The sequence below is a fragment of the Rosa chinensis genome, chromosome 4, assembly GCF_002994745.2.
Source record: "Rosa chinensis cultivar Old Blush chromosome 4, RchiOBHm-V2, whole genome shotgun sequence".
NCBI classification, from domain to species: Eukaryota; Viridiplantae; Streptophyta; class Magnoliopsida; order Rosales; family Rosaceae; genus Rosa; species Rosa chinensis.
In genome coordinates, this window is record NC_037091.1 from 19688847 (window position 1) to 19713790 (window position 24944).

Sequence of the window (24944 nt, forward strand, 5' to 3'; positions counted from 1 at the left end):
AATAGGTTCACAAATATCACCTTGGATTCTTTGCAAGAATGGAATATTTTCTTTAGTATCCTTTGCACAGGATGGTCTCGATCCTAATTTTGCTAAAGAGCAGGCTTTATAGAATGAAAGATGGGTCTTAGAAGGAATCAATGAGAATTTGGTTGAGCCACAAAGTCACAACTGACTTTAGAAGTATAGAGAGGAGTATAAGAAGCAATTTTGGTGTCAAAGCCGTGTTTGGGCAGCAGGGGGTACGCGGCGCCTGCATTAACCGGCCGGCGTGGCATGGTGGCAGCGCAGTGAGACGCAAGGCCAATCTGTGCTTCTCCTCGAATCAATTTTTGATTCTTACTTCTCTTCGTTCTGAAGAAAGGATGTCCATATGAAGTTTTTAATATACGGATCATCATGTCACGACCTGGGTGTCCTAAACGGTCATGCCAAAGCCTATATGTGTCAGAATCCTAAAGATCATCTCTTATAACTTTGTTGCATTAAATTACTCGAATAATGGTTACATATTACCCACTAGAGTGACGCATAAGTTTTTCTAATATTCGCTTTTGTCCGTAGTCATTAGAGGTGATGCAAAGGAACTCTTGTCCATTCTCACAATGTGTTTCCACATGAAAACCATTAGCTCTTATATCTTTAAAGCCATAGGAGCATATAGAGCTTCGGCGACATTAATAATTGTGCCATTTGGCAACAAGAATTGAGCTGGTCCTCGACCATGAATCAACTTTGATGACCCTGCCATTGTAGTCACTGAAGATCGAGTAGGCGTCATCTCAAGGAATAACTGCCTATTTCAAAGTATAGTGTGTGTAGTGCCACTATCCACAAGGCATTCTAACTCTCCGGAAAAGATACCAACAAATAATAATAAAGTTCAAAATTAAAATATTCCAAAGACATTCAATAAAATAAATAGAGACTTTATTAATAATAGCCAATGATATTACATCAAAGTTTCTTGTGTATTGTCAAACGCTCTTCTAGCGCCACACATAGATCTCTTGGATCCTTGATTGACATGTACTCCATCCTGAGTGGTTCATCCATGTGTCATCGCATCAAGATGAGAGATGTAGCCTTCCTAGTTGGCGTACACTCAAGCAGAACTTCTGGGTCCAGTGCATGAATTATGGGTAGGATCCCTTTTTGTAGTGAGATGGTTCTCAACATTGGTTATGGTAAATCTTGCCTAAAGAATCAAGCTTAGGAAAGTCGACATCCTGAAAAGAAAAAGGAGAAATAGATTTGTTTCAGAGTTAATTCTACCATGACAACTAATATAAGATTTCCGAGCCTCAATGCTACCAAAAAATTGATTTCCAAGAACGTTTGGAATAGACCGAAATAATGATGTTTTTATGGTTAATTTCGATGCTTGCGGACGCTCTTAGTTCATAGCTTATGAATACTCTTAATTCGTATATGGCATGAACTCCCCATAGCTCTGCTTTAAAGAATTGAACCCATGTTACAGAAAGGTGGGATGTAGAAGAAGGGAGGTTACAAGTCACAGAGAAAAGAAGAGGAAAATTAAAGTACAGAAAACAGGAACTTTAATTTTAAATACTTACTTGTTTGTATCAGAGCTTGAAACCTTGGAAGCTTGATGCACGTACGAGATGGAGTAGGTTAGGAGCTGCTAGGCGATGGCTGGAACGATGGTTGGATGTTGTAGGACGTCGGCCGGACAGAAAATCCAAGATGGCAGAAGCTGGTCGGTCAATGGTTGGAGCTGGCCGAGGCGTGGCCTAAGGTGCTGGCTGGGTTGGCTGGTACGTGGCCGGTCTGGCTGACCAGGCTGGCCTAGAGCTGGCCAGCAAGTTTGGTCTAGAGCGAGTGTCGGGGGTGGAATATGGGCTAGGGGCTTGCGAGGCTAATGGCGAAGGATTTTCTGGTTTGGGTTTTTGATTTCAAGGTTAGGGCTCATGCTGATAACATGTTTAAGAATATGAGATGCGAGAGAGATTGTAGAGAGAATTGGTGGGTCTATTATTGATAATAGGAGCCTTATATATAGGGATTACAAAGTACATAGTCTTGAAGTACAAGGTTTCCTATTCTAACTTGAATTGGGAATTGTCTCCTATTACAACTATAGAAAGTAAACCTAGTTTGACAAGGCATACTACAGTCAACATTCTTCCACACAATTATGTATATAATAACTGTATGATGTATTATCAAGCAGTGGTTCATGAATGCATTTTAGACTTTGATTCAGTACACATGGAACTTATTTTCTAACTAACTACTTATTGTTTTACTTAATGAGCAATAGTGTGTTCTAAACTTCTGAATATCCCTAGCACATTTGCTTGTTGAACATAGACCATGGGATATCCAATCAACTAGGTTAGGTTTCTGTAAGGTTGATTCATTGAATTGGCATCAAACCGATTCCCTTTTATGTAAATACAACTTGCTCTTTTGGTAGACCTTTATCAAAGGGTCTGCAATATTTTCCTTTGACTTCACATAATCAATTAAAATAATTCCATAATTGAGCAATTAATTGTGTTATGCCTTTGCCTTTTATGCCTTGAATTTCCATTATATATGCTACTTTTGGCTCCATCTCCATCTTGAGTTGCCATGTTTTCACAATAGACACAAATAGTTGTTAAAGGCTTAGACCATAATGGAATATCTTCTAGGAAATTTCGAAGCCATTCTGCTTCTTGGTTGCCTTGTCTAAGGCTATGAATTCCGATTCCATTATTGAACGTGAATGTACGTTTGTTGGATGATCTCCAAGATATTGCCGCTCCCTTAAGTGTGAATACATATCCACTTGTTCATTTGGATTCGGTGCTACTTCAAATCTAATTTGCATCACTATATTCTTCCAATACGGCATGATATTTCTTATAATGTAGTCCATACTTAGTGGTATGTTTTAAATATAGTAACCCTTTTACAAGAGCATTCCAATGATCATTTCCTAGATTGCTTGTATATTGACCGAGTCTACTCACCGAATAAGCTATATCCAGTCTAGTACTATTCATGATATACATTAAGCTTCCAATCACTTGGGAATAATTTAATTAGGCTAGCTACACCTTCACCAATATTCTTTTCAAGTTTAGTGTTGGGATAAAAAGGAGTAGTAACAGGTCTATCATCATAATGTTCAAACTTCTTTGATACTTTTTCAAATAGTGAGAATGAGTCATACCCATCATCATCTCTTTGAATTTTAATTTCGAGTATTATATCTGTTTTGCCCATCTCTTTCGTGTCAAAGCAAGAGCTCAAGAATTTCTTTGTGGAATTAATTACGTCTTTATTTTTTCCGGTGAGCATGTCATCAACATAATGTTTTGAGGATAAATTCCTCATATATATGGTACATGAATTATCACGAAATGCACTGTTTGGAACCTACAAATTTTTAGAGAGTCTAATGGTTACTGTACTATCCCTCTGTTAACCCTTTTAGTACTTCCGTTCATTATTCCGTTAAAAATGCATAAGGCACCCACTTCATTACTGACATCAATCAAACACAAAGATTAAAGAATTGAAGATGGAGACCCAAAAAAAAAAACTAATAACAACCAAATACTAAATTACTTGATTTCATTTACAATACATAGTGATTTGTTTAAGTTAATGTGATGCCTTTGTCAAATGAAAGAATGGATTTGTTCACTATGATAATACACCATGGAGGGAGGTTTTACACAATCCCTAAATTAACCCCTAGTCTAGCTAGCACTATGCCAAAAAGTCCATCAGACGACAGAACAGTTCTGTCGTCTGAAGGAATTGAAATCTGTCGTCTAGTACGGTGTCGTGTCTTGGGAGTATCAGACGACAGAACATTTCTGTCTTCTGAAAAATCAAACGACAGATACAAATAAAAATCTTGTGTTGTCTGATGAGTTTTACATTTCAGGACCAATGTCATTTGTATGTTTAAAAGTGGTAACACAATAGTTTTATGTTATCTGAGAAACAAAACAACCACAGCCTTTTGTAAATACTATTGTGTGAAGCATATTGTCAAGGCAGATTTCTGGTTAATTGTGTGGCGTGAATGCCCTTAAGTAAGAAATATGAAGGCTCATATGTAGTCTCTTTTGCCATACAACAACAATTGAATGTTGTGTAAACTGACTTTAAACGACATATATCTGTGGTCTTAAACTATTTCAGATTATAATTAAGTGTCGGTCTAGGGTACATTCATATGACACTTAACTGTTGTGTGAAATGTTTTGAAATTGTACGTATGTGATGTTGGTAAATGGTTAAAACAATAGATATCATATTCTTTATGTTATGTCAGTTTCATTACAACAACAATTTACTGTCGTTTGAGATTATTAACACAACAAATATTTGTCGTCTGAATATAAAAGGGACCACAAATATTCGGTCTTTTATATTGTCTGTGATTATGTCCAACCACACATATTTGTTGTTATACGCTTTAGCCAACACTTTCATCTAATTTATATTGTTGTTTTTTCCATTTAGGCTACAATCTTCTGTTGTCCCAATGCCAAAAAGACAATAGACTTCTAATTAGTTTCTGTGTTGTTTTTTGTGCAGCTACAACCACATATTTTGGTGTGCTTTTGTTGTTGCTTGCAATTTGAGATAACACATGTTAGTAGTCCATGTTGCAATTGGTATGCATGCATTTGGAAATCAAAATTGCCCATTCATGAAATCATAAAATCCACATCCAAAATCATTCATTGCAATTTCCATTAATCCACCATTGTCTCATGCACACAAACCGAATCATGAGCATCAGTTCAAAATGGCCCAAATCTACTAATCTAGGCAGCCAGCAAAATATATGCATACTATACTGCAAACCAATAAACTAGAAGCACTACACAATCCGGGCAACCAAGTAAACAACATAGCAAAATAGCTAGCAGTACTGCAAGTTTGACCCCAAGGTGTTATTGATCTTCAAATTGGGTAAATGGAAAAACTGACCGTGAACTGAAGCAAAACAGTAGCAGCATGACACTACTGTGAGGGTATCTTATTTAGCACATGGGTAGAGTTTGGAGCGTGACAAGTACCATGGTTATAGTTCCCATAGCTTCCAAGTGGAGTACCGAAGCTTGAAAATTTAATAGTAGAAATGGACTGCCCATTTGTACACTCTAGGCTAAGTTTAGGCTTCTTTTGCTCTTTCAGTTTGCCTCGATTCTTGTTCTGCCATTTCTCAACACGTGGGTGACTTTCAGAAGATCAATCTTTGTAAAATGGCCAGCAAGCTTCTCAAATACCACCAACAGATTTTGGGATGGCTTGAGCCAAGACCGAGGAACATGATACCTGAAACATAGGTAGCTATAGGAAATTAGTAAATAAGTTCTTAATGCTTTTTTCTGATCTAGTGGTAAACAAATTTATACATACCATTGTTGAGTTGGTTGGAGACAACCAAATTGGCACTTGTTAATCCTGAATGTACTAAAATAACTGCACGCGCTGCAGTTACCATTAGCATGAACAGTCCAATATCTTCCAATGTTCCCCCCATTTATCCATACTTCACCCTTCCCCATGCTCCCCATGTCCAAAGCCAAAGGCTCGTCCCCTTCAAGTGCATTAAAATTGGCCTGAGGGTTCAAGTAGCACCGTTATCCAAAATTGATCGATGGTACTAAAGGAACAAGAATGAAAATGTTTAGTAGTAGTCAATATTTGTAGTTCTTATTTCATACCTTATACCAAGTCAATGGATGTTGATTCTGTGTCCTTATAAACACCCTCGTCCAATTCACTGCAGAGGTGGAAGTTGGAGAACCGAGATTCATGGATTCTCCGTTTAGCCCAACCTATAAAGAGAAACATACCTAAGTTGAGGCATTCCTCGAGTACACAAGTAATTCAGCAAAATTAAACTTTATAGACCTTGTATGACCATATCTGCCCCAATAAATCTCGACTTCCTTGATCTAATCCTTGTAGAACAACTGGTCCCAGTACTCCCAAGTTCCATGTCTCAAAGTGAGGACCATTGTTCTGCAACAAAATCAACTGGAAGTAGTTCAATTACCATTGGACTAAAGTCACTAAACACATGAAATATGACCAAGAATGTGACGACTTGGGAGTTTGGGATTCATTTCGAAGATATCATAACGTAAACACCAAATCAAAAAATTTAAATCCAAGCCAAGTATCCACGTTTTCATATAAATATCGAAAATTTTAATCCAAATCACAAAAGCTTCTATCAGTCAGGGGATAAGTGGGGATAAGTTTGGTCTAAATGCTCCCTAGTGTATCCTCCACTTTATTTTACATCACAACAATTAACCTATATTCATATAGTCTTCCGAATCACATATCCAGATTCTGATTTAGTCAGATGTATAAAGACACCACAAGAAGTTTCTTATTACATTGAATTCTTATTTTTAACTCATGTAATTTACTCAAATACAAACTATACCAAATTAACCAAGTCAAATTAATGAAATTATAGGGACCTGCAGTATAATATCAAGTTATCAACACAAAATTTGTATTGGTATATCAAATATTGAAAGTTCTTATATATTTTTGACTCATGTAATTTTACTCAAATACAAACTTTACCAAATTAACCAAGTCAAATTATAGGGACCTACAGTATAATATCAAGCTATCAACACGAAATTTGTATTGGTATATCAAATATTGAAAGTTAGTGAAAAATGCAAATCAAAGAACCAACCGGTAATCCAACAGCTACACTTAGAAGCAAAATTTTATTCACACCAGCATGCATGTTTACATCTCTTGTAAAAGTGAATCTCTGGTCTTGCAGAGTCCCATAAGTTGATCCTATCATTACAAAACATAACTGACATTTAGATATAGGGGCATAGTTTTCTTAGGTAGACCTAGGTGACCATTTACCTTCCAAATCAAAAGTAGCTGGTGCAATTTCTGACAACACAAATATAAAAACAATTTACATACCTGAGAGCTGGTCATTGACAAAGACATGCATAGCGTTCCCAGCTGACAACATGGTGAGAATTGGATGCTTACCACCATGCAGAAATGATTCAGATGGACTTATGTCGACACCAAAAACATCAAGTTCTGCAAAATTTTCTTATATAATTGGATATACATTTTTCACAGATACATTGAATGGAAAAAGAAGTTCAGTTACTTAATCTCACCTGGTTGTGTACCATAGATAATCATTGGAGTCTCTAGTGATGTTTAACTGATCAAAGAAACCAATGACTGTGAGAGTTGTACCACCTGTCCATGAAGAAATGTCTTCACTAAAGGTTTCCCATGACCAGAACTCAGAGTTAGTGGGAAAAGATTATTTTTGGGATGTCTAAAGTTCCACCTGTAATAAAGTGCACAATGAGCATCATGTCTTTGTATAAGATCGATATATATATAAAAATGGAAAGAAGCTACACTGCAGCTGTAAGAGTTTCCTATGATTTAGCTAATTCATTGGGGAAAACCCTATTTGGCCTCACTTTGATGTCAGACAAATTTTGTGGAAAATAGCAAATAAGCATTGCAGAGAGACCATTGTTTATTTCATTAATTTTGGCAGTGTTGAATGCAACATTTTCGCAGTCAGGAAGGACGCTGATGGATCAAGCAGGGAGCTCACAGTTTCAGTCTTTGAAAGTCACCATTGCAGCTAAGATTGCATTGCAGTTTGAGAGAAAAGCTCTGCAACCTCCTGGTTTTGAAGAGAATACATGTGCCTGGAAATTAAAGCACTAATTTAGTTTAATTGGATATCAACAGGAACTTCAAGGATGAATATGCATTCTTTTTTCAAGATGGTGCTAGATGATAGGTTAGGGAATAATTTAATAGAGTAATTTTTCCAACCTTCTGATACCATTCTTATTTTTCATGGGTAAGTAATAGGTAAGCTGATAGAGTTTTCTATCGTAAGTATGCTGACTTTCTTTGTAGAAAAGTCAGAGCGAGCTCATTCTTACTTAAACCTGTTGATATCCCCTTCCCCAACCCTTTAAAGAGGCTGACAACCTGTTGATATCTCCCTAAGGATGTAACAGTCAGATCAATATTTAGTAGAGCTTGCTCACATAACTTAACAACTTTATGGAGTTCCATTACGTGACCATACTTGGGTTGCCTGATCAAGTCTATCAAGTTAGTTACGAGTTAGATGACTGCAAGCTAGTAATTTTTCACACCTTATAATATACATCTGAAGAAATGCTTACACATATTTATCATGAATTCAAATTTCTCACCATATTCATCAATGGGGGCATGGTAGTCATAGCTGGTAATAATAAAAGGGTCTCCAGCAGTTCTTCCGAAATTAGTTCTCCTCCATGGTACTGCAAGCAATGTTTAAGATGTAAGAAATAAGCTCAATTATTCCTTATGTTTTAGTTACTTCTGGGAGTGATATACCATATGATTAAATCAGTGGTTGGCCCTAAACTTTATTTAGCATGACATAGTGCTTCATTTGATTGCTGAAAAGTACATACAAGTAGAGATTGTTAGATCATAATGTAATGGTCTCCTGAAAAGTACATTGCTGCTAGCTCACTGCTTTATTACTGATCCTAGTGTCCTGGAAATTGCCTACTCACTTTGGGACTAAAGCACCCTATTTAGAACATTTACTCAAAACCCAAGGCCAGCTTAGCCCTTGCCCTCCCCTTCCCAGGCCTTAGGCTTTCTTTGTACCCAAAACAAGAAAAAAAAAGACAAAGACAAAACACACCAATAGTGAAGAAGACAGCAGCAAATGCTACAAATCTCAACTTAAGTCACTACAAATCAAAACCATCTCAAACCTGCATCCAGAATCCCAAATTCAAACAGCACCAACGAATCAAAAATCGAAGAAATCCAAGAATCAGAAATCGAAGAAATACTGCAAATCCCGACACAATGTATCCTCTCCAACCTCCAAAGAATCAGAAATCGAAGAAATACTCAAATCCCTAACTAATCTACTTAAGCTTCCAAACAATCAGATTCAAAGAGGCTATGGGCTGCCCTATATTCCACGCTAGCTCGGCAGCCCATAGCCTCTTTGAAACTCTTCAAAAAGTTCACGCTATTCTCATATGTAATTTCATAAACTCAAATTCAAATAGCATAATGCCCACATAATTAGTAGAAAACAAAATCACATATAATTAATTCATAGCTCTAGAAAAAGTACCGAAACATATGCGAACTGCATGAGGAATCAAAGGAAACTATCTAACAACAAGAACTCAATCAAAATGGTAGTCCAACATTTTAAAAACCAAACAATAAAGACCAATTTCAAAACAGAAGATGAAGGGAAAGTAAAAGTAGTTTGGAATCTATATGGATCCAATTGCCAAGCCCCGTCCCAATTAACTCTTTACAATCTTCAAAATTTGAACGAAAGAAACAAATTCAGAAGCTCAAATAAGATCAAACCAACAATCAAACAGAGCCCATTTCATTTTCTTCTCTTTTATTTTGTCTTCAATATCCCAGCAACTAAAGCTAGCAAGAAAAGCATCAAAAACCCAATAAAAACCAAATAAAAACCAAATCGAACGAAAACCTAGATCACATAAATCCAGGAAAAATTCACCAAAGCCAACACCTTTTTCAAAAACAAAGCTTAAACGACCAAAGCTAGCACCTGATCTAATTTGAGGAGAAAGGGTCGGTGTCGTTGACCATCGAGGATAGATGGAGAGGGCTAGTGCCGGCGACCGTCTAGGAGAGATTGAGAGAGAGAGAGAGAGAGAGAGATGATGAGTCACTAAGTGATTGACTTCGAATTCATGGAGAGACCAAGCCAAGAGTCACTGAATGTCGCCGTTTCACAGTCGTCGACAGTGAAGGAGGCTGAGAGGGGTCTGGGTTTTCAGTAATTGGAACACCGAACAGTGTTCGTCATTTTGACGAGGATAAGAGGAAAAGTAAAATCCAATCACCCCATCCCCAAATAGAAGAAAAACCTAATCCAAATCAAACCTAAAATCGAAACTAAGAAGAAGATGGAGAGATTAAGAAGAAGAATCGAGAGAGCGAGAAGACGAAGGAGAGAGTGAGAATCAAGATCTGAGAGAGCTGAGTGAGAAGGAGAGAAGTTGGTTTTTGAAGTTTTTAGTTTCTTGAGTCCTAGGTCAAGCTGAGAGATGATACGTGCAAAAGCAATCGCCAATTTAAACCTTGAAAAATATCATCATTAGTATAGATCAAGAAGGGTATCGTTCAAAACCGGGGATTGAGGGTGCTAACATGTGAAACGAATTTAAAGAAAGGAATATACAAATTCACACGAAAATATAAGAACATATACAAGTATTACAAAATTAGAAGTTTACAAGTTACAAACATGCATAAATTTCGAAACAACACAAGTTAGAGAGCACACATACATGTATCACACGAAATTAGAGATCAAAGAATGAGAAAGCAACGAAAGTTAACATATATATACTCACACAATTCAAAACAAACAAAGAAACACAAGTTACAATGGTTTAAGAAATCCTACTCCTACTTAAATACATTTTACAAGTCATATTCACATTAGGAAATCCATATACAACAAGGATACAAATTCTAAACCAAGTCAAACAAGGAATCCCTATTTAAAACTAACTCTAACTACTTTTCCTAAAAAACACCAAAGAAATCCCTATTTTTTAGCAATCCCTAAAAAACACAAAACAAATTCCTAAAAACCACCAAAATAATTCCTATAAAACACTAAGGTAATTTTCGACCAAAAACTAATTCCTAAGTAATTATTTACGATTTAACTAAGTTATTTTCAGATTATTTACTTGGTATTTACGTGAACATGCAATCCTAAAAACCTAAGTTGATTTTATTTATTTACACAAACAAGAAAACGTAAAGATGGGGGGGGGGGGGGGGGGGGGTTTGAAGATCAAAATATAAATTTTCAGAAAACATAAAACAAAGAAAACGTTTTATATACATAGGTGGGAAAAGAAGAACTTTTGGAAAACAATTTATCAAAAACTAATCAAGATCAATTCATTCATGCAATCTTTTATCCTTGTAGTTACCATGGACGTTATCAACCCAAGAAACAAAGATACAAGCGACCAATGTCCCTTATTTGACTTCCCTTTACACAATTGATCAAACGAAGCGCCTAACCAATATATTCCAAAAACAAGTATCACACAATTGAAGCAACCCATGATCTCATGCATTTGAATCATTAAGAGCAACTGAAAGTTTAGTCAATAAACAAGCAAATTCAAGTACTCAAAGAAAATCTTTTCATTACATGCATAATCTGATTTCGACCTTTGTACAAAGCCTTTACTACCATATTGAATTAGGGTCACGAAGCGTTAACCTAATTACTACCTCCAATTACATGCAATCATCCTATGTTTCGAACCAAAGAACAAGAACACATCAAAGTTTTCTATAAAACAAAATCAGATTATCAATCCATATTTCGGCAACTAACAAGAATCAAAGACACAAACAAATAAAACATTGAAAAAGAACAACAAAATCGAATCCAAAAATCATATTACATACTCATGGTTTCGGTTTTACACAAAAGAAAATCAAAACAGAAAATCTATCTAAAAGAACACTAAACCATGAAGAAAACATATGGAAGGTGGTATGAACAACCCTTAGTCACGTCCCAAAGACCCAAAGCAGCTCCAAGGTGGTAGCACAAGGTGGAATTCACGGCAAGGATGGAGGATGGCACGGCTAGGAACTTGAAGATGCGAAAACCTGAAAACTCAAGAGCACAAGTGAGAAATCGAAATTGTGGAGAAAGGAATGTAACCCTAAGACGTCAAATACACTAGGTATATATAGGAGAACATCTCAAGGCTCTCCCAATACGTTTCTACTTGACTTCTCCAAGTTCTTGTTGATTTAGGACTTCTTTGACACAAAACAGATTTCCGGCAGAATTGACCTCAGTGAACTAAAACGGCCATAAAAAGCTCTCGAAACTAGACATCAGTAGCTTTCCAACCATATAAAGATCATAATTTTCTGAGCTCTGAACTATTTTTGACACTGTTGAAGTTGACTGATCTGCACAGGCAGATTTCCGAATCTGTAATGGATTTGACTTTAAAGCATAACTTGTGTCCAATTAGGTTTTCCATTGCCATCACATGCCTCTCACATGTCTTCCATGCCTTTCTAAAGTAGAAACATCAAGAAACTTCAAGAACCTTCAAGAATATCACTGAAAATCCAATCCAAACTCAACTAGAAATCCAAACTCCATATTACTTTGAAATCCGAATTCCTTGTGACTTCCTCTCCATGTGCACAGCATATGATCCTTCTCGAGACTTCTAGATGCTTCATGAACGTTCCAAGGACTTCTCCTAGCTTCCACAGGTCTCCTAGTATGAGTAGAACTCCATATGCAAGTAGGTTTCCTAGTCAAATACAAACTTGTTTCCCGAGATGCTTCTACACTCTAAGTAGAATTGGGTTTCCTTGTCCAAGTAGAACTCCTAGTCCAAGTCAGCTTCAGACTCCTACTCCAACTGGGATTCCTTTTCCTAGTCAAACTGGGAAAACTTCCATTTATTCATTTCTGCGCCACTTGTGCCTTCCTTAGCCATTTTTGGCCTTTGAGACTCCATTTTACCTATAAAAACACTAACTAAGTTAAATTGATCAAGTTAAAGGAAATAACTTAGCAAAATATAGGGTTTAAACATTATAAATGTCGCATTTAATGCTCCTATCAAGAGAGCTAATAGAGTGAGAATGACAGAAAATGACTTAATTGCGAGGGATCTATGTCCAAAAGCACAAGTCAAAATAAAATAGAAAATTTTAAAACAAGCTCCACACTCAGATGACATTTAAATGTTGTCTGAATGTCACAACATTTTCTAGTCAACTAGAGCTTGGCTATTTGAGAGGGAAAAGTACTTGATCAAATTTTGGATATCCCTCCAAATTTGAGATAGGAAATCATCATCTTCTACAACAACAACAAAAATGTGTTGTCTGAATGTTGACCATTTTTTCAAATTGAACAAGTATGGTTTTCGTCTATATTCAGACAACATAAAAAAAAATTATGTCGTCTGAAAAACTCAGACGACAGAAAACAATGCTTCTGTCATATGAAGTGTGTCATCTGATGGACTTTTTGGCATAGTAGAGCAGCTTTTGTCACAACATTATGCCCTAAATCATTCACATAGCCCCAACTACCGGGAATTAAACAAAACCACCAACACAGGTTTGTCCCTTCTTCATTTAAGGACAACAACTTAACCCATTAGCTGGGAATTTAAGAACACAACCAACCAAGCAGATGAACCCTAAACTTAAGTCATTTAACAGAATCACCCACTTCATTCCTGAATCCTGACATCAATCAGACACAAAGATTAAAGAATTGCATATGGAGACAAAAAAATAGAAGAAGAAGCAAATAACAACCAAACCCTAGACAGAGACATGAATCCCTAAAATAAATGCCACTTTCTTGACAATTAATTTGATTCCATTCTATCATAATCGAGTAAAAAGATGACAAAAGAAAAGCTTTTAGAAGGGGGACAATTTCGTTTACCTGAATATATAGGTAATTGGCTTCCCCATCAACATGAATATAATTCCAATAATGGCTTCCCCCATGGATACGATTACAATATTGATCTTCTATTTTCTTCTGTACGTGTTTGATTTCACTATGCCAAAAACCTTATTAAACTACACTTTTTAGACAACGAAAAAAAATCCCCTCTTGTGTTGATTAAAACTACTTCATACAACAGGTTTAATGAGATTCAGTTGTATAAGGACGTCAGAAATCAGATTTTTTTTTTGTCCAAGATTATTGTACAACACTTATAAGGATTTGTCTATTGTCTGAATGAAAAAAATTAGGCGACACATTTCCCTCCCACCTTTGCTCAAATTTGGGTCGAAATTTGACTCACCTTGTACAACAATATAATTGTATATGTTGTATGAGAGCAAGTTGCAAAATATCATACAACACATTTTTTGTTTGTGTTGTGTAGGACTGGCATTTAAACCCGTAACCCGCAAACCCGCATGAAACCCGCACGAACCCGCCCATTTATTAAATCCGTGCTAAGAAAGCCCGCACGCAAAAAGCCCGCAAATTAACAGGCCTTGCGTGCTAAACCCACCGGAACCCGTTGGAACCCATTTACTTCCAAAAACCCAGTTCGACCCTTTCTGTCATTCGGCAACCACAAAAAACGCGAGCAGCCGAGCACAGCAGCCTCCCTTTTTGTGCGCCCTTTTCTTTTCCGTCACCCAAAACCCAACTCTCTCTCTCTCTACTCTCTCATCTCTCTGTCTTTTGGATCTATTTCAAGGTATTGGATCTGTCTTTTGCTTTGGGTTTTCTTCGATTCCGTGCAGTTTTTGTATCTGGATATTGCATTTTGTAATCTGAAATCTGAGTGTGTTATTGGTTCTGGGGTTGAACTTTGAATGATGGAGTTTTTGTTGTGATAGATTTCTAGGTTTTTGTTGTGATATTTCTAGCAAACCCGATGTCAGCTTGGGGTAAATGAGGTATCCATTCTCTTTGTTTTCGAATTCTTTGGTGAGTTTTCGGAGAAAAGATATGGGACTTTGAAACGAAATAGGGGAGTGAAGATAAGAGTTGAGATTTTGAGGCTGGAATTTTTGGTTTGTCGAAACGGTGAATTCATAGATAATTAGAGATGGAATTGATTTGAGAACAATGTTGTTGGTTGTTTATTGTACTCAAACTGGTGTCAGAAGATTAGCTTTTGATCCTGGCTTTGTATTTGAGTGTTTCCAATTTGTGTGGTGATGTTGGTGGAGCTTTGTAGATTGGAGAAGTTATAGGCTTTAATCTTGATTCCTTTGATTGTTTTGTGATCTTGGTAATTGATTTGGTCTGTTGGAGCATGGTGTTATAAGTCGGTATGACATATACTATTTAGCCACTGTTTTTTTGGTTCAATACAAAACAGTGAAAAACTAGGCTATTCTTTTCTTATTCACTACTAGTCAATGGTTCTTATTCATGGTTTATCACGATTTAGTTAACCTGCTACTTGATTGTCTTTCAATGTCAATAAAGCTACTTGCAGTGTCTTGTGATGTAGTAATGTTGTTGTTTTCTATTTAATTAATTGTATATTTAAGGGTGGAAAAGTAGTAATTAATTGTATATTCTTGTTTTGTTCTTGTTACTGATTCTAGTTACTTTGAAAAAAATTAAGTAAAAAAGAAAAACCTGCTTACGAGTCTTAACGGGTTTTAACGGGTTCCAAAGGATAACTTGCAAACCTGCCGGGTTTAGCCCGCAAAACCCGTTAAGCTAATGAGTTCTTACCGGGTCGGCCCGTTAAGAACCCGCACGGTACCCGCACTATACCCGCACGTTGTCAGGCTATTGTGCAGGTTTGGAAGAAAATTAGATGTACCCCAAAATGAGAGTCATTATCCCCAAAACGGCCAAATTTTGGGTGAAATGCTGGTACATGATTTTAAGCTCCTACAACAAAATGGCCTATTTTTGTTGTGTGAGTGTGAGATGGCAATCCTAGGCAGGAGAAATGAGTTGGTGATTTGCACTAGGTGGGAGATTTGCTTGTTAGGTCCCTAAGCTGAAATTTCAAGTGTAGACTAGTAGACAATCAAAATTCATTTATGTGTTGTCTGAGTTGATTATACAATGTGAAAACTAAACTTAATGTGCCTTTGTTTACCGCTCTGACAAACTTAATGCACATTGTCTCCCACTTCTGTTTTCAACACTTAGCCAGTCTTCGAGAAAAACAGCAAAACCCATCTTCTTCTTCTGAAAGTAGAACCTGTCTTCTTCTCTTAAAGAATTGAACCCATCTTCTTCTCAAAACCCATTGTTTTAAAACACTATCTTCTGAAAACACTCAATTAGGGTTCGATCTACTCAATTAGGGTTTTTGTTGGTATATGTACTTTCCAGGCACAAATATCGGAAGCACAAGGCTCACTAACCACTTCAAACAACTCCAATAATGCTCAGACATGATGTCGATACCATACACTAGCAGTATCAGGTAGGCCATACCTAGGCCATACTGGAAATAAAGGGGTGATGACAATCCCTAATTAACACTATAAATACATGTCACCATTCAAGATAAGCCACCATTCTCCACTTACTCCTACCTAGTCTACAATATTCTTACATGTATCTGACTTAGGCATTAGAGGGTTGAAGGCCGGCTACCCTGGTCTTCCCTCTGACCTTTGTTCATGATTAGCAGGTACGGAATCCGGATATGGAAACTCTCACGAGCATCCCATTTCTTCCACATAAACATTTGGCGCTAGAAGGAGGGCCTCCGAAGTGGAAAACACCCTCATAGCTCACCACGAGCAATTGCACTATTTCACCGAAAATTTTTTCCTGCAACCAATTTTTCTCTCTCCTCTTGGATCTCCCTCTATCAACACACCAAGAGCTCATATCTTCACATCACTTTCTTGATCTTCATCTTCCTCACATCCAATTAAGCTTCTTTTAGCTTCTGGGTTTTGGTTCAGTGAGTTATGAGGAGAGAGAAAGTGAATCTGGGATGTTCTCTCTCCTCCATGGTTGGTCTCTAATACCACGATGCAGCTCACCCCACCACTAGGGCACTCATCATCCTCTGGCGAGTCTACTCTGTTCTCAGCGTCCTCCGACGACGTCGGAAAGTGGCTCACGCACCAAAGCACTGACACCTAGAAGTTTCTCTGGGCACCCAAAGCTTTTTCTCTCCCTCCTCGCATTCTCTCTCTTCCTCTTTTGATTAATCACACCTGCAAGCCAGTTCACTCTAATTTCATAAACAGGAGATGGAGGGACGAGAGAGAGAGAGAGAGAGAGAGAGAGAGAGAGAGAGAATTTCTCTTTCCTTGTTCACTAGACGACCTCAAACCATTCTTCACTCCAGCTTCGAATCTTCTCTCTACACCCAAATAGTCGCCTGCAACTTCTCTTCTCTAATTAATCATATTTATAAGAATCAAGCTGGCCACCCGTCTTATTCTAGTGAACAACTACAAAAATGGTCGAGACCGGGGGACTTCGATCTGCCTCTGGGGTGTATTAGCTCCACCGGAGTGAATTCACGCACCGCCACTATCATCATTCGATTAAAATCCCAAACTTAGGTTCAAGGCAAGTTCTAGCAGTGCTAAATTGGACTCGGATTCTCCGCTATCACTCTCGGTCTTCTCCACTATCGCCCTCGGTCTCCTACAAGCATCTCGCTCTTGGTCTCCTGTGAGCAATCTTGCTCAGTCTTACCAATGATCCTAATCTAGGTCTCCTGCAAGCGGCCTTGCTCTCGGTCTTGGAATATTCTCCAGGAAAAAATAAATAAAAAAAATTAAAAAAAATCTTAGTCTCAGAATCTCTATGCCTTGACCTTGCCGACCGGCTCTCGCCAACTTATCTCAATTATGCTTGTGTATGAACATATCACATCGCTCTCGGTAAAGCTTCTATTGCTCTCGCTGACCCATTTTTTGTTCTCTCCCTTGTCGATTAAATCCAAACTCCAGTAAGGTTGAATTCAACAGTGAATAAAAAAAAAAAGGGAGAGGGGCCGTGTTCACCCATCAATCTTCTCTGGACACCCTTTGATGTGCTCATATTTTCCTATATTTCTATGCCTCTTACCCTTGGTATATATGTTTAGTTCTCCTTATTTATGGTTCATTTACGTTAGTTTGGTGTTTTTGTAGGTGTGTTTCGAAGAAAGAAGAAAAGAAGCTAAGCTGAGCTAACCCACATAGAAACTGTTGTGCAGAACACATAACTTCGCTCAATTACTGGGAACTACTCGGATGAAACAAGGAGTTATACTCTATATGCACGGAAAGTCCCATTTTCTAGTTTCTGAGGAATTTTATGGTTTGCGATTCCGATCGACTTTTCTAGAAGGAGTTATGGCTATTTAAGTGAAGGAAGTTTAGCTTGGACAGGAATCTGCAACATCTTTTTCAAGTTCATGTCTAGAAGGCCCAACACATATATTTGGAAATCTTCAGTATGCCACATCATCATTATTGAAGATCCAAGTCAAAGGAGGTTCAGGAATCCCTACTTGAATGAGGATTTGAGCCATATAAAAAGAAAAAGACGCAAAGAAAGAAAGGGAGGATTGAGAGTGAAGATTCTGAGTTCGCGTGGAGTTAGAGTCTGCTTCCTTCGACCAGTTTCCTTCCTTTCTCTTTCACAAGTTTATTTTTTGCTTTTCCTTAAGATCATCGTTTCTGTGATGACTCTAAGTAGCTAAATTCTTTGCTAGGGTCACGATGGATCCTTAGCTTGACTACTCTATGTTTTTGGTTTGATGATTATTAGTTACGAATTCAATGTTGAGTTTTTATTCACCATAAGAATTGTTATTGATTTCAAAATTCTATTGCAAGAGTAGGTAGATGCCCATGCCAAATCTTGAATGCTTCTTGTGATTAAAAACCATAAATTGGTCTAGTAGATGCCATGCTATATCAGTTTACGTGATTCCTTTTGTTCTCTTTGTGCTTAAACAGGTTCCTAAGCAGATGCCATGTTTTAGGGATACATTGAATTCTATACTCTACCAAAGATAGTTTTCATACTTAGGAGAACCTATGCATATAAATACTCTGCCATAAGGCTTATATGACAGAATCTTCAACATTGATTTGTTAGTTAATGATTGGAAAAACTAGAAACATTAATAGGATTGCGCGGTGAAGTTGGAAGCCCTAGTGTTTGTCATCGTTGTTCTTAAAACTCTTTCAAAAATCACATCGATTGCATTGCTTAATTTGTGTTGGTAACTAGTTTTATTTTTCTCTTTGTTTACGAAAATCACAAAAACATTTGCGTGTCTTTTCTGGTTAATTGTTAGTGTAATTTAGTCAATTTAGTTAGATGTAGGAGTTGGTTATCAATCCCCAGTTGGAACGACCTCGTACTTGCACAAGCTATACTACAACCGATTCGTGCTCTTGCGATGTTTATTTAAAATTTGACAACACCCTTATGGAAACTCAGCAGATATACTTGCATGCCTAAGTGATCTTATCACCCTGTCCCGAGCATACACCAACTAAGGGCACACTTACTTGCTCCTATCTGGGCTCCCACAACTCTCGGCATCGCAATTCGGTCTCACCACTCCAACTCGCTCGTGAAAAGACTATGAAAATAGATTTTAGGTCCTTGGCATCGACCGACACAAAAGTTGGAGGCACTATGGGCACCCATAGCTCAACTGTTGTGGACACCCAACTACAGCAAAGCTACAAGAGCAAACAGCTCCAGTTTCAGTGAAACTCAACCTCCAGATGTTACTATTCTGCCTTTTTCCATGTTCATCCTTCTCTTTGTTGGTTTTCACTAAGATGGTTTTCACTCTTAGAGAGCTAACCTTGGGCTGGCCTCACCATTATAATCAAATTGAAAATTGCCTCCTCTAGTGACGCACATTGGAAACAAAGGGGTGACAAGCCCTAACTAACACTATAAATACATGTCTCTCCTCAAGGTAAGCCACCATTCTCCACTTACTCCTACCTAGTCTACATTCTTACATGTATCTAACTTAGACATCGGAGAGTTGAAGGCTAGCTAGCCCTGTCTTCCCTCTGCTGTTCATGATTGGCAGGTACGGAATTTGGAGATGGAAGCTCTCATAATCATCCCATTTCTTCCATAGAAATAGTTTTCAATTTGGGGATTTGAAGGAGGAGGAAAGGGGGTGCGGATTCTCGGGTACATTAATCGATAAATCTGGTGGTGAGTCAAGTTCAATATTTTAGATTAGGATTGGTTAATTTTGGTGGTTGTGCGGGTACATTCATTTCAATTTGGGGGTTTTTGATTTGGTCTTGTGCGTTGGTGCCCTTCACCCCCTTTTCTTACTCCAGTTTCAATTTGATTCGTCGCACACAATGAAGCACTACAGGAAAGGCGAAATCTGGGATTTCGAGCAACAAATGCTAGTTTTTGATGCTGCCTGCGACGTCATTCTCGGGTTGGATGGCGATTGTCGCACACACGGTGTCCTGCACCTCCCATATCATCTTCTCAAACCGCGCCCAGATAAAGGTCTGTGACTACGACTTGTGGATGAAAGTCTCAAGCTTTTCCATCTTTGGCGACTCTTTCTCGATAATGGCGCATTGCAAAGTGAAGGAGGGTTCATCATTGTCGGTGACAGGTCATGTGACCAGGTACTCTACTTTGATCAGTTCAATTACCCCCATTCAGGGATGAGACTCATAATGCTATACAGTAAGTTATGCTCACACACAAGCTCTAAATTTCCCTAATTTTGATTTCTCTGGTTACGAATTGGAAACTATTTTTGGCATGTTGAATCAGAACACTAGATAAGACTATTTCAAATTTAGAGATGGAATTAGCTGCTGCAAGGGCAACACAAGAGTCTATACGTAGTGGCTCTCCTTCATCAGGTGACTCGAAAACTGACTAATCTAAGGCAAATATTAAGCAGAGAAGAGGTCAATTGAACATAAACGGTAAGTCACATCATTATGCTAGTGGTCTTCATTTATTGAGTTCTGGACACCAATTATACTAATCAGAAGGCTATCTCAAAATAAAATAAGCTTTAGACTATCTTTTTTGGTTTAGAATATTACCTTGATCTTAATAGTCTCAGAGCCAGAGAGGAATCAGCTATCATGTAATTTGTTTGCTACCCGATTTGGAGTTTTGTTAATAACTTGTTAATCCAAGTGTTAAGTCATGAATTACCTTATTTGGAATTTTAGTTTGAATGATTGTTAAGTTTTGATGTGGTTGATTGCAAAAGCTTTAAGCCTTCATCAAAGAGAACAAAGACTATGCTATCTTCCTCTCTGCATTGGACACCAACTCTATCACCAAGTTCATTCCTTTCCCTCTGTTTAATGCTCAAAATCTTTAATTCACTGTTGGATTTTTTGGGCATCCATTGGTTTGGTCTTTGGGATTGGGACTGGTATTGGGTTTGGGATAGTTACATGAACTCTGTTCATTGTTATCATATCTGTGAGATTGGCTCTACATTCTGAACTTTTTGAATTGAAGTATTTATTTGTAGCAACAAAGTAGCGTGCTGTTTTTTGATTGGTTAGTTGGGTCAGTGTCTGGTTTCTCTTTTGTTCTGAAGTGTATGAGCTTAACTCTTGAGATTTTTGGGTATTAAAAGTCTTGCACAAGTTACTTCGGTCCTTCTAATTCTTCTCTGAAATGGGTCTTGTAATTGTAGCATATATAGATAAAGGTTCATAATTTTATGAGTAGAATGGTTGAATCGTACTGTTATCAGTTGCAAATTGGGTAGAGCCTTTTTTTTTTGCCAGTATGAGGAACAATTTTTTGGTTAATCTGTGTGGTGATTTTTTTAAAAAAAAGAATTAATTTGCTTTTGTATTGTACCTGATCTGCATTTGTGATTGTACATAGGCATCTGGTTGGTTATTCAACCATTTTTCAGCTAGCTAGAGGATTACGAAGGTCCCTCTATACTAAGGTTATCATTAAGGATGCAAGTGCTTCACATTTGCTGCTCTGATTCCAAAGCCATTAATGATCCCAAGGGTATGCTATTTTGTTATTTAATTCATTAGGTTCAGATCACTATGATTGAAGGTTCTTCAATAAGGCCTTGTTTGGTTCACGGAAGGAAAATCAATTCCCTTGTCTTTCCCGTGGGGAAGGGAAACTAAAGTTCCTATCAGATTTCCTTTCCTGTGTTTGGTAAAGCAGGGAAAGTATTCAGGAAAGATCATTTGATTTCCCTTCCGATATTTGGTTGGTGCAGGAAAGAAAAGTAAAAATATATCAATGTTTCAATAATACCCTTCTATTTTAAAATAAAAACAACCTGGAATGAATTTTCAACACTACCAAGGGTACTCAAGCAATTAATGCTGGGGTATTATTGTCCAAAATTATTGTAATTAATGCTGGGAAATGGGATGGGAAACTCAATCCCATGAAGTTTGAATGGAATGAGTTTACCCCTAACTTTCCCCTATGTCAGGAAAGCATTTTCGGACTTTGTGGTTACCAAACAAAGGAAATGAATAACTTTCCTTTCCCAAGTTATCAAATCCGTGAAACAAACGAGGCCTAAGTGGAAAGAAACCCATCTTTCACGGGAGAGGATCCTCTCCTAATCAGCCTGAGCTTTCAATGGCAAAGCGACACGTGTATAAAATCACATCCAATGGCTTATAATGATTTTCGTACGTACCTACTTATTTATCTTTTTTTTTAATCACTGGTGAGGCAAAAAAAATAAGTCACGGTCGCCCCACCACTCTCTCTTTCTCTCTCTCTTTATTTTCTGTTTCTTCTGTGCCAGTTTCTAGATCTTGTCTCTCCCTCTCATGGAATGAAATTTGTTATGCTTGAAATCTTCAAGATGGGTTCCAAAAAAAGATGCTTGAACTTCGCTATAGATCTATTTTATATATTCGGGATAGGATCTGTTATGCCAGATGAGTTGAGGAGAAGAAAGAGAGACAAAAGCACAGGGCTAATTAATCGGTGGAGGTTTTCAGATCAAGGAACTAGCTAAAGAGAGAAAGCTCTCACTCCAGTAGGAGAATTCACTCTTCAAAGCCACTAATCCAAACCAAATCCATTTTCATTCTCAATATTTGCCATCTGAAGCGTGCAGATGAATAATTATATCAAATGTACAGAACCCTATTCTAACTCATTCATTTGCACAAAATACATTCTATGCAATGATAGTTTTATGGGATGATCACCACTAAGTAATGGTATACCTTGAATTGAACTGGGAGGAACAAAAAATTCCGTTTACAAACAGATTAAGTTTGGATTAAAATGGCTACATAATGTAACTAGCAATTATAGCTTCTTCCTCTAAATAGCAACAAAGGAACAAAGAAAACAAGGAGTTTAAGGATTTAGCACTGAAGCGGGCTTTTGCCGATTTTGTTCTTAGGAATTTGGTGCTGCATTGAAAGCACTTTGCAGTTATCGATCAGAAATTCAAATCAATCGCTGGGTCAATCTTTCTTTTGTCTCTCTCTTCTCCTTCGAAATGCTCACTCCCAATTACTCTTCATTGAAAGCTATCAGCGATTGACCCAGAAAAGCATGAATCAATCCAAAATGCAAACCCCAAATTCGAGAGAACATATAAAGAGGATAAAATCAACAAAAGTAATCGAATAAATTGAAGGATCTCGAATCTTAGACTGGAAATCGCCCAAAACCAATTGAAGAAGCAGCACCGGTGGATAGATGATCATGTATCAGCGTGAACCATGGAGACTCTGATACCATCAGAAATTCTATGACTCTATCAACCACATCAGTTCGAATGTTCTTCGGATCCAACCAGAGTCAAGTCATACTAAACCGGAGATTTGTATATGTTTGCAATTCGATGTTACCAACAGATCAAATTTCTTCTGCGCAATCTTGGGTTGTGAGAGTGAGGAACAGAAGAACGGGAGAGAGAAAGAAAAGTTGTGAAGGAAAAGAGGGGGTGAAATAGAAAAGGAATTGTAGACCATTAGATATAGCAACCAACACATGTCTTCATTTAGTTAAAAGCTCAGGCAGGTTAGGCAGATTAGGAGCTCAGGAGAGGATCCTCTTCCATTTTTCACATGCATTTCGAGGATTTAAACCTGGTATAAGATTTTCATGAGATTTGGTGAATCTCTTAATTATCAACTTATTTGGTATTTGATCAAGGTTGTAGTACTCTATTGATGTCTAGTATATTTAGTAAATAATAGGTCCTTTCCTTTTAAGTTGAAGAAACTAAACAATACAATATGGTTGTAATAGATATGCTGTACTTGTTGGAAGCATACTTTTGTGAGGTTACTCTGAGTTCAAGATCAAGTTAGATGTAATTTCAACTTGATATCAGAAGTTTATGTGGTATGTGGAATCTAGTGTACTATGTGTTATACTTGCATAGTTGCATATGTTCACCGAATTTTTTGCCGAGAATTTTAGGCACATAAGAACTTTGATGCCAGCCTTGTTCAAAAGGCCTTAATTAGATCCACCAGCTCCTAATGTTGTTGAAGAAGCATTGAATTTGCTGGTTCATATGCAGGGGTATAAGCTTGGGGAGCATCGGAAAGATGATGAAGTCTCTGCTCGGGAGAGCAGTTAAGAGCACCAGATGGTTTGGTATTTTCAGATGTGGAATGAAGGGCTAATTTTGTCGTCAATACATATATCTAGGAGCTATTAGAATTATTTTTTGTGTTTTAATGTATGGATGATGGGGAAATACGTCATTTCTAGTACATTTGATTCTTTTATGTACGAATTGGAGTACTTCATTTGATGAATTGGATTCAAATTTCTTTCCACTATTGATCAGTACCATTATTTAGGTAATAATGGAGTATTAATTTTGCCCGGCCAATTCTGATCACACAATGATCAAGTAACAATCATACTACACTACGCTACAACATAATAATTCTAACTCATGTGTCTGACAAGCAATCAAACAACAGACTAGACAAGAACTCAGTTGTCCTAATCTAAATCATACAACAGAAAAGTAAAAATAAAAATTTGTCTGACAAGCTTAACATACAATAGCTTGAAAACAAGTAATGTTGTCTGAAGGCAGTGTCTCAACTGCTGCGCCTGACATCTGCCAAGCTATCGCACAACACTTATAACACATACATGTCGTCTGTCTGTTTCTCAAACAACTGTGTTCCACCGTTGTCTGAATTTTCAACAGAAAACGTCTCGGTCTACAACGGTGGCACTCCAAATCAGACAACAGTTTTCTCCCGTCGTCTGATAAGGTTTTTGGCATGGTGTTTCTTTTATTCAACCAGTGAGAGAATCGAATCTCTCTAAGTGAAGATACGGTTTGAGAGATGGGGAGAGATTCTTTTTTCTGAACATTGTAAGAGAGGCTGACCCAAATTGGGGAAAAGGG

The 24944-nt window shown here is 37.5% G+C and overlaps 1 pseudogene; it reads right to left on the reverse strand.

The window, feature by feature from the left end:
* Positions 1–5001: 5001 nt before the first annotated feature.
* Positions 5002–19126, reverse strand: LOC112198944 (annotated as a pseudogene).
* Between the last annotated feature and the right edge of the window lie 5818 nt (positions 19127–24944).